This window comes from Pan troglodytes, chromosome 13, assembly GCF_028858775.2.
Source record: "Pan troglodytes isolate AG18354 chromosome 13, NHGRI_mPanTro3-v2.0_pri, whole genome shotgun sequence".
NCBI classification, from domain to species: domain Eukaryota; kingdom Metazoa; phylum Chordata; class Mammalia; order Primates; family Hominidae; genus Pan; species Pan troglodytes.
Window position 1 is genome coordinate 139594095 of NC_072411.2, and position 13656 is coordinate 139607750.

Genomic DNA, 13656 nt, shown 5'->3' on the forward strand with positions numbered 1-13656 from the left:
AAAGGATGGGTGGACCAGTTCCTTTATTTAACAATCTTAGCCTTAGGAAGAATTTTCTCTTAGGCACAAAGTCAGATGTCTACTCATTTTAGCTTCAAAGTCATCTCAACTCCTTCATTCCTTCACTTATTCAACAAATGTGCACTGAGGGGCTATTGTGTGGGGAAGCCCTGCCCTAGGAAGTGGAGGTGACGCCAAAATGAAGCAGGCGTGGACCTCGAGGATCTCATTGCAGACCCGCGGAGAACCGGAGCTAAGGGGCCGGCCGAGACGGGCCGGGAGGATGCTGGAGACGCCAGAAGAGGGCGCCCTCACTTCCACCTGGCAGGAAGCCCTGAGGAACGTGTAAACTGGAAATCCGATCTGCAGTGATAACAGATCGCTCAGGAACTGGGGGCTCCCGTTATTTTCCAAGACTGAGCTGAGGCTGAAAGCACAGGGATGAGTTGGGAGTTTCAGTAGGGAGGACTTAGGCCCCTAGGTCCCCACCCCACGCTGACCACTCCTCCCTCCTCACCCTGGGATTAATTTCAAGAGCAATTAAACCAGAGAAGCTCCAGACCCGGGGACAACAAGCACAGAACAGGGCCCGGGGAGACCTACAGCAGGCGCAGAAGTGGAGTGGGGGTTCAGGAAATGCTTCATCAGAAGTGGAGGAGGTTCGGGAAAGTTCTTCCCGGGAACTGGAGGGGGTTCGGGAAAGTGCTTACCCATCAAGCTCCTGTCCCATTGGCCAGCATCTTGGGCAGCAGTGGGCACACACACTCTCTGTGTTCGTTTGCTAGGGCTGCTGTAACAACGTGCTACAAACAGGGTCTCCTAGAACAATAGAAAATTATTTCTTACTGTTCTGGAGGCTGGGAGTCTGAAATCAAGGTGTTGGCGGGGCCCCACTCCCTCCAGGCTTCTAGGGTAGGCTCCCTCTCTGCTTCCCCCAGAGTCCCTTAGTTTGTGGCTGCCTCACTCTGATCTCAGCCTCCATCTCCATAAGGCTTCTCCCTTTGTCTGTCTTCACACGGTGTTCTCCTCTGTGTCTGTCTCTCCTCGTCTGTAAGGACGCCGGTCATATTTGATTAAGCCCCCCTACTCCAGCATGACGTCATCATCGTCTAAATAATTACATCTGCAATGACCCCATTTCCAAATAAGGTCACATTCTGAGGTACTAGAGGCTAAAACTTGAACAAATCTTTCTGGGAGGACACAATTCAATCTGTACCACTCTACCAGCGGAAATGGCAAAGTTCCTCCGTGGAGAAAGTGACTGGACCAAAAGAAAAGATAGAAGATGCTAATATATAAGGTCTCCCCACAACCACCACCCTGAAAAAAATAGGTAAGTCTTCAGCCATTGGGAAACTCACTACCCACCAAGTCCCACCCATAAATACAGAGCTCTGACTAGCTTTTCAGGGACTCATTCTCAAATATGAACAGCCAATCACACCCTCTAAGGATATCCCTAAATAAGCAGCAGAAATGTAAATGAAAGTGGGAAAGAAGTCAGGGCACGGTGGCTCATGCCTGTAATCCCAGCACTTTGGGAGGGTGAGGCGGGCAGATCACCTGAGGTCAGGAGTTCAAGATCAGCCTGACCAACATGGTGAGACCCCATCTCTACTAAAAACACAAAAATTAGCTGGGCATGGTGGTGGGCACCTGTAATCCAAGTACTCAGGAGGCTGAGGCAGGAGAATTGCTTGAACCTGGGAGGCGAAGGTTTGTGAGCCGCTATTATGCCATTGCACTCCAGCCTGGGCAGCAGGAGTGAAACTCCATCTAAAAAAAGAAAAGAGGGAAGGAAGGGAGGAAGGGGAGAAGGAAGGGAGGAAGGGAGGAAGAAAGAGAGAGAGAAAGGGAGGGAGAGCAGGAGGGAGGGCCAACAGACTTGGAGGAAACAGACAATACAGAAAAAAAGAGAAAACTGTTCTACAGGGAAACAATATTCACAGGGCTCAAAGAAAAAATAATAATCCGTGAAACAAGACAGGAATGTTACTTTTGAAATGAGAACATTTACAGAATAAGAAATCTTTTTTGTAGTTTTAGTAGAGATGTGGTTTCACCATGTTGGCCAGGGTAGTCTAGAACTGACCTCAAGCAATCCACGCACCTCAGCCTCCTAAAGTGTTGGGATTACAGGCATGAGCCACTGTGCCCGGCGTGGTGGCAGACACCTGCAATCCCAGCTACTCGGGAGGCTGAGGCAGGAGAATCGCTTGAACCTGGCAGGCTGAAGTTGCAGTGAGTCAGGCTCAAGCCACTGCACTCCAGCCTGTGCAATAGAGTGAGACTCCATCTCAAAAAAAAAAAAAAAAAATCTTTTAGAAATCAAAAATACCATAGCAAAAATTAAAAGTCAATAGAAGTTTTTACATTAACTTGAGAAAATCCCTGAGAAAGTATAATAAAAAGTCAAAGAGAGGTAATAAAACAGGGAAGCCTAGAAAATTACAGGCTCATCCAGGAGGTCCAACATCTGAGAAACAAAAGTGACAGAATGAAAGAACAGAAAATAACAAGAAGGAAATGATCAAATAAATAATATGGAAAAATTCCCAGGATTGGACAGTGTAAGTTTCCCGATCGAACAGTGAAACAGTGAATGAAGAAGAATTCTCATGAGGAAACATCCCTGTCACATTTCACAACACTGATAATAAAGAGAAAATCCTAACAACTTACAGAAAGTTAAAAAGAAAAACAAGATTGCATGGGTTTATACAAAGCATCAGGAATCAGAAAGCCTATCAGACATTCTCATCAGCAGCACTGGAAGGAAAGAGCCCATGGAGCAATGCCTTTGAAAGCCTGGAAAGAAAATATTTCCAACCTAAAATTTTACATCCAACCATTAATCAAATTCACTGCTAGGTAAGATGTCAAAAGTTATTATCCATTATCTTTGCTCAGAAGTTCACTAAAGGCTGTATTACACCAAAGATGTGTAAAACCAAGTTGAGAGAGAAATCAGGAAAAAGGAAAACAAAGATTCTAGAAGACAGGGAACCCAGAGAAGACGCAGGGACAGTGCATTTCCAATACATGAGAAAGAACAACTGCTAATGCAGTGGGCACAAGGTCAAGATCAATGAGCCAGGCCCAGAGCAAGAGGATAGGGAGGTCCCAAAAGGGAGGCCTCCATGAATTTAGAAAGCAGATGGATCAGTGTTGCATTTAATGATTATTGAAGAGTTTTGGGGAAATATATATATATATGCACAAGCGAACAAACCAAAGAAGAGGTTGTTTTAGCTCTCGTGATCATGTAAACACTGAAGAATTCTTTAAACAACACTTGTGATACAATTATCAGGGAGAGAGGAATGGCTGACATAAGACAAGGAAATGCTCATTCCCATAGAAGGAAGTCAGAGATATTTATAACTGGAGAAGCTGAGATGAACAGGATAAGCATTTCACAGGGAGGAAAATGACAGAAGAAAAAGTGAAAAGAGTTAAAGTGGCTTCAGGAAAGACAGAGGGTTGCTGGATTGTGGTTTATTTTTTTTAATCCCTTTTTAAAAAGAGAAAATCAAGACAAAAATTTTTTTAAATGTAGCTCCCTGTCAAATAATTCGTTTTCAAAATTTCTGAAGATGATTAAAGGGTGGAAAACTGGGGAAAAGGGTCCTAGCAACAGTATCAAGTTTATTTGTTCCCAAGCACTACTTTTCAATTTGGAGAGATGGAATTTTGGGCTTAAAGTTTAAAACTTTCTGACATAAATTTATATACACATATCCTTTTTACCATTTTAAAACAGAAAGAAAGAAAAGCAACGGATTGGCACATTCTTGAAATCCACCATACCTTTCAAAACAGCAGTAGAAGGAAATTGTGTGCAGTCTCCAAGGTGTAGTTTTCTGTCTTGGTGTCTCAGTTTTAAGGATTTGCCCTATAGCAAGCCGAAGCAAGAAGAAATTTATTTTAAAATGCCTTTTCTCATCTGTTCTTATTCTACTGAGTCCCTCAGTCATAAGTAAAACAGATAGATTGTGTTTTCTGAAACAGATTCCAACCTTATCACAAACTGATAAGCATATCCCATCCTTGGTGATTTGAAGAGACTCTGGAGTGGCTTGGGGCACTGCCTATGGACTAGAACTGCCTGCCAAGGAGACCCATGCTGTTCACAGGTCATTCCTGATATTTACATGTACTGGTAGTTTTAGCTGTGCCACGCCAATATGCCTTCCAAAGGTGTTTTTCATCATTCTTCTAAGACACGGGGCTTAGTTAGGGAAGGTTCTGAAGACTAAACTATAAATATCTGCTTTTCATTAATTCTAAATGAACAGCCATTCTGTGTTCCCAGAAAATTTTCCTGCTTAGGAAGGAAATCCAAAAGATAATTTGGAGAGTTGCTCCCCAGATGTACTATATTTTGTGAATGAAATTAACTGCGGCTTTTGTGTTTTAAAATCTGAGACAGCACAAATAAAACAACTACTAAAGAACAGGACACATGATCATCTCAACTGTGTCTGTGTTCCATCATTCTTTAACTCATTCAACATACCTTTTATGCAGTAGGCACTATATTAACTGTAGGGATGCAGTCTGGTGAGCGTCCCATCCACCATGTGAAGCCAATCTGAAATTTCCAGTATCTGTGACTTTTCCCCTGTTTACAGGAAATAGAGGACAACCTGCTGGGTGTGGCGGAGGGTATGATTGTTCCTCTACCATGTGTGCTCCTGCCTGGTAGAAGATTGTATATTCCCTCCAATCATCATTGATTTACCGAACCCACCTTTATGCAGATTTTAATTCTTTTTTTTTTTTTTTTTTTTTTTGAGACAGAGTTTCGCTCTTGTTGCCCAAGCTGGAGTGCAATGGTGCGATCCTGGCTCATTGCAACCTCCACCTCCCAGGTTCAAGCGATTCTCGTGCCTCAGCCTCCCAAGTATCTGGGATTAAAGGCATGTGCCACCACGCCCGGCTAATTTTGTATTTTTAGCTGAGATGGGGTTTCACCATGTTGGTCAGGTTGGTCTTGAACTCCTGACCTCAGGTGATCCACCACCCCACCCGCCTTAGCCTCCCAAAGTGCTGGGATTACAGACATGAGCCACCTTGCCCGGCCTAGATTTTAATTCTTCATCGCACTGCCAGCCTTGACTATGTGACTAGCTTGAGCCAATGGAACTTGAGAAAATGTGATATATGAGAAACACATCACAAATTTCTGCAACCCCCTAACTCTCCTTTCTACATGCTACAAAATGAGCACATATGAAATAGGAGCTGTTTTTCCAGGATACTGGATTCCTAGAGTCCAGCTGCAGCAGCCCCGCTGTTAGCGAATCCAAGGCCACTTTTTGTGTAACATAAGGAAGAAAGAAATATTCAATGTTCAAAGTCACTGAGATTTGGGGGTTGTTTGTTATCACAGCAGAGCTCACTAACAGACCAGGTTAGTAGTACCATGGCAACAGCTGTGTACTGCAAAGATGGTGGAAGATAGTTTCCTAAAACATAAGGATCTTCTCTTTCCACATCCTCTCTTTTCCCAAAATACATTCAGGCTTGCGCCTCTTAAGGTCTAATTCTACTCTTCACTTTTAATCTGTACCCAAAGATCTGGATTGAGCTCTTTGAAACTTCTAGTTAAATCCAAAAGTCTAGTAAAAGCCCTTATTTTCTAAAAGAAATGATTCTACTTGGGCTGGGCGCAGTGGCTCATCCCTGTAATCCCAGCACTTTGGGAGGCCAAGGCGGGTGGATCACCTGAGGTCAGGAGTTCGAGACCAGCCTGACCAACATGGTGAAACCCGGTCTCTACTAAAAAACAAACACTATTAGCCAGATGTGGTGGCACATGCCTGTAATCCCAGCTACTTGGGAGCCTGAAAATGGAGAATCGCTTGAACCCAGGAGGCGGAGGTTGCAGTGAGCAGAGATTGTGCCATTGCACTCCAGCCTAGGCAACAAGAACGAAACTCCATCTAAAGAAGGAAGGAAGGAAGGAGAAAGAAAGAAAGAAGGAAAGAAAGAGAAAGAAAGAAAGAAAGAAAGAGAGAAAAGAAAAAAAAGAAAGGAAGGAAGAGAAAGAGGGAGGGAGGGAACAAATCACAATACCATTTAAGACTTCTTTTGATTTAACTTGCCATTAAAAAATATGGTGGCCAAGAAAATGTATAATGAACAAATCTTCTGTAGGTAGCTGTTGATAAAATTTAACAATTTCAAAACAGAAATGGGCCAGAGTATACAAAAGTCATGGCCATCCCTGTGGAAGGGGAGGAGAGTAAGGCCATGCTTGCTCCAAGAACCATCCTTCAGAGATGTGAGGCCAGGTCACGCCTCACTGGCCCTCATTCTCCTGAAGATGGACATTGGGATGAGCTTTATGAGTCCTGAGTGGTAGGCAGACCAAGGAATCATTGTTGTTCACTCCCACTTCTCAGACACGGACATTACGCAGCTCCAAGGGAGTTAGGACTCAGCAGCTGAAAACCACCAATTCATGCCTCATCAGTGTCAATGTCAGTCCCCACACTTGTTCTTCCAGATGTCTATGAGGTTGTGTCAAGCAGCCCCTCTCACATGCCTTACCACTGGGTTCCAGTGGTGTCTCTCCTCTGGCTGTGAAAGGCCATGTAGTGCAGCACAGTGGCCCCTCAGCCATTCTGGGGTGGCTTTGGTTCATCCCTTTGATGTGAAGTCCTACCCTCATCTCCTGCAAGGTGGCTATCCATCTCAGTCCATAAAGTTCCTGCATGGCTGTGAGTCTCTGCAAAGATGCAGTTCTGTCCCCTCTGATCTGCTTGGTTAATGACAGGACAGCAGGCAAGCTGAGTTTCGGGTCTTGTTTCTGGTTTGAGGTTCGGTTTTGGTATTGATGTTCTTCACTACCCAACAATGCCAACTCCTTCTCTGACACCAGGTGCCTCCCTGACTCATCATCATGGGGGAGCCCCACTCTCTGGAAAGTGGCCCCAAGGTCAGGAAGCCTCATCTGCTATAGGCTCTGTGCATTCTGTGGGGGCCCCTGCCACCTCCATCAAGTGGCAATGATCAGCACTGAGTGCAGGCTCAATGGTGGGAACATCACATGCTTTGCCTTCTCTAACCTCACCACAACACCATGAGACACTCTTGTCACCATTGACATCTACAGATGAGGAAAATGAGGCTTGGAGCAGTTAAGAAATCTGCCCAAGCTCACTGTTCTAATAAGTGATAAAACTGAGATTTGAACCCAGACAGTTGAGCCCTGCACAAACTCCCAAGGGGGGAAGATGAAGACAGACTTCAAATAGACCCAGAGTTCAGTCGTAAAGGTGCTTGAGATTTAGATGGGCCTGGGAAGAGAGCCCCACAGCCCCAAGCAGTCATTGTGCATCCTTCCTCTATTCATAACTCTCTCAACTCTCCATCCCTCTCCCTCCTCTTAAAATATCAGGGTGTTTACTGGGATTATTCTGTAAAGGAGCTGGAGAAAATCAAGCTTCCTCAATTCCTAGCATTGAACAAATGCTTTGCCAACCAAAACCATTTCTCCTCACAATTTGATTGGATGTTGGCAGGTGGCAAAGGAAGCAAGTGCTGAGTTCTCCACTCATTCTTCTGTCTGATGAGTGTCTTGAGCCTCCTCTTTCCCATGAGTCTCTTTGAATCACTGGTGCAATAGGAGAGCTTCATGTCCCACCAAAATATGTCAATCCACAGAATTCAAAAATTTCATCATTAAAAGCCTCCTGAGAGAGCATCTAGTGCAAATCTTCATCCTACAGATGAGGAAACTGAGGCAAGAAGAGACCATGACTGGCACAGGAAGGTCTAGCTGCAGATCCACTGCAGAGCCTCAGCCTCCAGCTCCCTGCCAGTCCCAGCTCTCTTGATGACCTTCTCATCTTTTTGTGGTTCTCCATGTGGGCTGCTGCATACTCTCTAACCCTCAACCACAAACTTCCTGAGGAGAACATTGACTTTTTCTCTATATTTTCAGCGTCAACATGTTTTTACTTTTTTTTTTTTTTTTTTTTTTTTTTTTTACTATTTCGATCTTTGGTAGAAGATACACTATAATGATGCTTCTTCCCTATTGTAAATCAGCCTTGGTTTTTCCCTCATGTCATGCACATCACCTAAGTGACACTGAGTCACATCCCTGCAATGTTCATGGGGAAAGAAACGGGCTTCTTCTGCCCTTTTGTCCTTGTTGGCTTTCCAGCCCTCAGCCTGTATCCAAGATGCAAACAGTTGAAGCTTCTATACAGTTGCTTGAGATCACAAGTCTCCAAGATACTGAAAACATATGAAACTCAAGTTTCAGATACAAAAATTACAGGCAGAATAAAGACAGGGTTGAAGGCAAAATTCTTTTATCCTATTAGCCCCAAAATAAACATAAGTGTGTCCCTAGCTTGGTGAGAACTTTTTGCAAAGGCTGCTGAGCAGCCCTGTGGGACTCTGGGGATTGTTGGTGCCCTGAATCCACTTACAACCCAGAAAGGAGGCACCCAGCCAGGAGGCAGGGCCCATGCTCACTGGAGTCCCTCAGCTTGCACCACTCCCTCACCTCTTGACTATGCTTCCCGTGACTCTGTCTCTATAGCATCTGACTTTTTTATCTTTTTAGACAAAATCTCACTCTGTCACCCAGGCTGGAGTGTGGTGGCACAATCTTGGCTCACTGCAGTCCTCACCTCCTGGATTCAAGCCATTCTCCTGCCTCAGCCTCTTGAGTAGCTGGGACTACAGGCATGGGTCACCACACTCAGCTAATTTTTTTGTATTTTTAGTAGAGACGGGGTTTCACCATGTTGGCCAGGCTGGTCTCAAACTCCTGAGCTCAAGTGATCCACCCACCTCAGCCTCTCAAAGTGCTGGGATTACTGGCATGAGCTACCACACCCAACCTAGCATCTGACATTCTCAACACTTCTTCCATTGCCATTCTGAGCTTATTCCTTGGGCTTAAGATGATCAGGATGTCAGAAATTTGGATCTATAACAAGGAAAAAAAGAGCTAACTTCTTGGTAGAACTTGACAAACTGATTCTAAAATTCACAAGGTACCCAGAATATCATGTAAAAGTAGAGCAGAGCTGAAGGACTCACTCTTCCTGATTCCAAAACTTACTACAAACCAACAGGAATCAAGACCACATGGGACTTACATAAGGATAGACATATAGATTAATGAATCCAAAAAGGCCCAGCAATAGACTCTTACATTTATGTTTAATTGATAACTAAACCTTTACATTTATGTTCAACAAGAGCACTAAAACAACTCCAAGGGAAACAGTTGTCTTTTCCATCATTCTTGGGAAAACAAGATATCCACATCCAAAAGAATGAACTTTGATCCCTACCTCACCTCATATACAAAAATTAACTCAAAATGAATCAAAGACCTAAATGTGGCTTGATGCAGTGACTCATTTCTACAATCCTAATGCTTTTGGAGGCCAAGGTGGGAGGATCACTTGAGCCCAAAAGTTCGAGACCAGCCTGGGCAACATAGTGAGACCACGTCTCTACAAAAGAGTTAAAAAATTAGCCATGCATGGTAGCACACAACTGTAGTTTCAGCTACTCAGGAGGCTGAGGTGGGAGGAGCTGGAGCCCAAGAGGTTGAAGCTGCACTGTGATCACACCACTGCACTCGAGCCTGGACCATGGAGCAAGATCCTGTCTCAAAAAATAAAAACAAAAAAACAACTAGCCATAAGAGCTAAAACTATAAAAACTCCTAGAAATAGATATAGGGGTATATCTTCACAACCTTAGATTAGCCAATGGTTTTTTTTTAGATATGACACATAAAAAAGCAACAAATAGAAAAATAGAAAAATTGGACTTCATCAAATTTTAAAACTATTGTGTTTCAAAAGACACTTTTAAGAAAGTGAAAAGACACCCCACAGAATGGGAAAAAATACTTGCAAATCACATATCTCATGAGAGATTTGTATCTAGAATAAATTATGAGTTCTCACAACTCAATAAAAAATAAAAAAACCCAATCTGTAAAATGGGCAAAGCGCCTAAATAGACATTTCTCCAAAGGAGATGTACAAATGACCAATAAGTGTATGAAAAGATGCCCAATGTCACCAGTCATCAGAGAATGACAAATCAAAACCACAAAGAACTACCACTTCCAATTCACTAGGATGACTTAGATAACAAGTATTAATGAGAATACAGAGAAACTGGAACTCCCACACACTGCTGGTGGGAATGTAAAATGGTGCAGCCACCTCAAAAAAAAAACTTTCTGGCAGTTCCTCCAAAGGATCAACATAGAGTTATCCTATGACCCAGCAATTCCACTCCTAGGTATACACTCAAAAGGATTGAAAACAAATGTTCACACAAAAGCAAAACAAAAAAAAAATGTTTATTTTAGTAGCATTATTCCTAATAGGCAAAAAGTAGAAACAACCCAAATGTCCATCAAGTGATGAATGATCAAAATGTATTACATCCATGCAATGGAATATTAATCATCTATTAAAAAGAATGAAGTATTGATACACGCTACAACGTGGATGAACCTCAGAAACATTACGCCAAGTGAAAGAAGGCAGTCACAAAATATCATGTGTTCTATGATTCCATTCCTATGCAATGTTTGAATAAGCAAACCTGTAAAGACAGAAAGGTCAGTAGTTGCCTAGAGCTGGGGAGCAGGAGGCAAGCGGAATAAAGTGAGACGAGATGAAGTGAAATAGGATGAAATGAAATCATGCATCTTGTGCATTGACCCAGCAATGGAGAAGTGGGGGGCAGGCTGCAGGCTGGGGGCTGTCACTGGTCTGAAGGAGAGGATGTAGATTGTTGGCTACTCCATCTGACCTCCAATTTCTCTGTGGTGAAATGACAATAATGCCCTCATCTTTCCGGCCTCCCAGGGTTATCATGGAGATTGGTTGAGAGGAGTAAGTAGAAGAGATTAAAGGCCACAGAATGTTTTAGCACATGTAACAAATAAAGAGCCTTGGAACTTCACAGCCATTCATACTGTTCTCTTTGCCTGGAACATCCTCTCCCTCTTCTCCACCCAGACACTTAACAATCACTTCTGCTGTGCAGCCGTCCTTGGCAACCCAGACAGAGTGATGCCCTCCTGCAACAGGGCTGCCAGCAGGAGTGTACCCGACTTCCGTGTCATCACTTGTGCACACTGTGATAAGACCATGCACCTCTCGCAGACAGGACATGAGCTTTCACCTCTCTGTGTCCAGCCCACTGCTGACCACAGCACTGCAGGAGGATGAGCCCCTGCAGGAAGGAATGCTGGCTCTCTGGGGTAGATAAAGAAGGTTCTGGGGAAGAGAAGGGAGGAACAGGAACATGGGCTCCCTGCCAGGCTGTCCCAGGTCCGGGATGCCATCGGCAAGTGGGCGGGGACAGGCCTGGGTAGATGACATGGTAGTGAGTAAGTGGGGAGGCAGGCCAGCAGAGGAGCCAGGCTCACCTCCCGCCCGCCCACCTCGGCCACAGACCGGGAGGGGTCGGAGCACTGCGTTGGGGTTGATGAGCAGACGACTGCCAGGCAGCCGTTCACAGGAAATGGCACAGACGCACCTTGTTCCAGCTACCCCCCATCCTCCCTCAGGGGCAAAGTGAATGAGATACTCACCAAGGAAGCCGTTAGCAAAGGCGGACACTGATTCATGGTTTATAAGCAATGGTGAAGTCCTTTTTCCACTGGCTGCAGCCACGAATGGCCGAGAAGCTGTAAACAGTAACCGTAACCATGCATGAGCATCCCTACCTCGCTGTCTCCTCGACTCACCTCTCCAGCCCCGAGCGGGGTCACTGAGCATTGGAGAACTGCCCCGTAGCTTCTCACCTGCACGTTGGCAGTCTGCGTCCCCAGGAAACACACATGATCACTCTCTCAGACACCCAAGACCTGCATCAAATCTGCCAACTAAACTCTGGGAGGGGTGGCGACTGGGCTGCAAGCCTGTTTCTTAGAAAGACAGTGAAGGAGAAGATAACAAGGCCTCAAGTTTGCCCAATAGGCTTTCTGGACAGCAGCATGGCCGGGAACTTGGTGGCAATAAGGTTGATGGCATCATTGCTTTACTCATTCATTCATGCCACTAAGCTGTCCCTGAGAGCTACCATGTGCCAGACTGTGCCATGGGCTAAAGGTACAGAACACAGATGCCTGCGTGTGACTCTTAGTGCAGGGGAAGGACTTTGCACTCTCAGGACATCCTCTGCACCCTTTTGCCACCTTCAGACTCCCAAGGAAGGAAGCCCATCCAGGTGCCGCCAGAGAGAGGTGCCTGGTAATCATGTCTATTGATGGCAACCACAGTGGAGATCCCGGAGCGCAGGAGAAAAAAGCCCAGGAACCTTCCCTTTCCAGAATTGTCTGGGCCAGGCTGAGCTGCCCAGATGGCTTACAGCTCTGCACTCTGTATCATGGCTAAGGATGAGGGCTGTGATGGCCACATCATTGGCTACTCCCCCTCCAGCCCCTAGGATTCACTGTCCACGGGAGAGCCCATCTCCCAGCTGCTGCAGGTGCTGCTAAGCACTTGCACAGGTAGCCTTCCCTGGAGAATCATCCCTGAGCAACAGCGGCCCCTCCCCAGAGGTCCCAAGAACTATGTCTCCCTCCAGAGAAGGCCCAAAGCCAAAGACTGGCAGAGGGAAGGCTGCCAAGCACTACAGGGCAAATCTAATGAATGCCCCTGAGCTCCGTGAGAGCCGGCTCGGCTGCACTTCCCGGGCACACCCCTTGCCCCACTTCCTCCCCGACCTCTCCCGCTCCCCTCCCTCCTGTGCTAGCTTCTCCCACAGCATCCATATCCCTTGATCAGTCACTTGCACTGAGAATTTGTCTCAGGCACTGTTTCCACGGAGCCAGACCTAAGACAGGTGTAAGCCAGAGGGTCTGGATCAAATCCCAGGTGTGATAAGTCACCGGGGGCCAAGTACTCAACCTCACCAGGTCTCACTGTCTTTCTCTGTAAAATAAGGGTAATAGTCACACTTGCACATAAGGGTGCAGTGCAGAGTGCATGCGTGCATAACACTTAAAGTAATTGGAACATACCTGGCCCATCAAAAGCACCTGGAGGAGACATCAGTTCTTACCACTGTAGCCAGAAGGTTGTCTCTCTGAGCTACAAATAAGACACTGGACGCCCATTTAGTCAACCTTCTACAGACGATCATAGCCCAACCCAATCAAGCACCTATGTTTCACATTAGGCATGTCCATTTCAGGGTGTCTTATCCAGCGGCTGAGTTTGAAGGATCATTTTCAGGGTGAAAATTGGAAGAACTGATGAAGCTTACAAAAGCAAATAAATAAGCACGGCCTTTGCAGGATGCTTTGAGCAGAGCAGTGCTGGCAAGCCTGGCTGCCTGTCAGAGCCACTGGGGGGCTTATTAAAACTGCTAGCTCCCCTCCACCACCATCCCCCACCCCTTCCCCAGCTCCGCCCCGAAGGTCTAATTCAGTCTAGTCAGCTGGAGTCATAAAAGCCTTCCTGGAGAAGAAGACACCTAATCTGGGTCTGGAAGGATGTGTGGGAGTTGTTCAAATGGAGCAGCCGTGCGGGGGCAGGACATCCCAGCACAGGGGACTGTGAGAGCCACGGCGTGGGCCCTGGAACCCTGTGGTAGATGCAGAGAACCACAAACATTTCCGTACGGCTAGAAAGCGAG

The 13656-nt window shown here is 45.7% G+C and overlaps 1 long non-coding RNA gene across 2 annotated transcripts; it reads right to left on the reverse strand.

Moving 5' to 3' along the window:
• Positions 1–714: 714 nt before the first annotated feature.
• On the reverse strand, positions 715–13372 carry LOC104005429 (uncharacterized). Of its 2 annotated transcripts, none has more exons than XR_010149685.1 (5): positions 13040–13372; positions 11606–11701; positions 4523–4627; positions 3814–3898; positions 715–819 (listed from the first exon to the last, which is right to left on the reverse strand). It is a non-coding gene; the product is annotated as an uncharacterized LOC104005429 (long non-coding RNA). The 2 variants fall into 2 exon arrangements; XR_001716133.2 differs by lacking the exon at positions 13040–13372 and adding an exon at positions 11819–12084.
• Between the last annotated feature and the right edge of the window lie 284 nt (positions 13373–13656).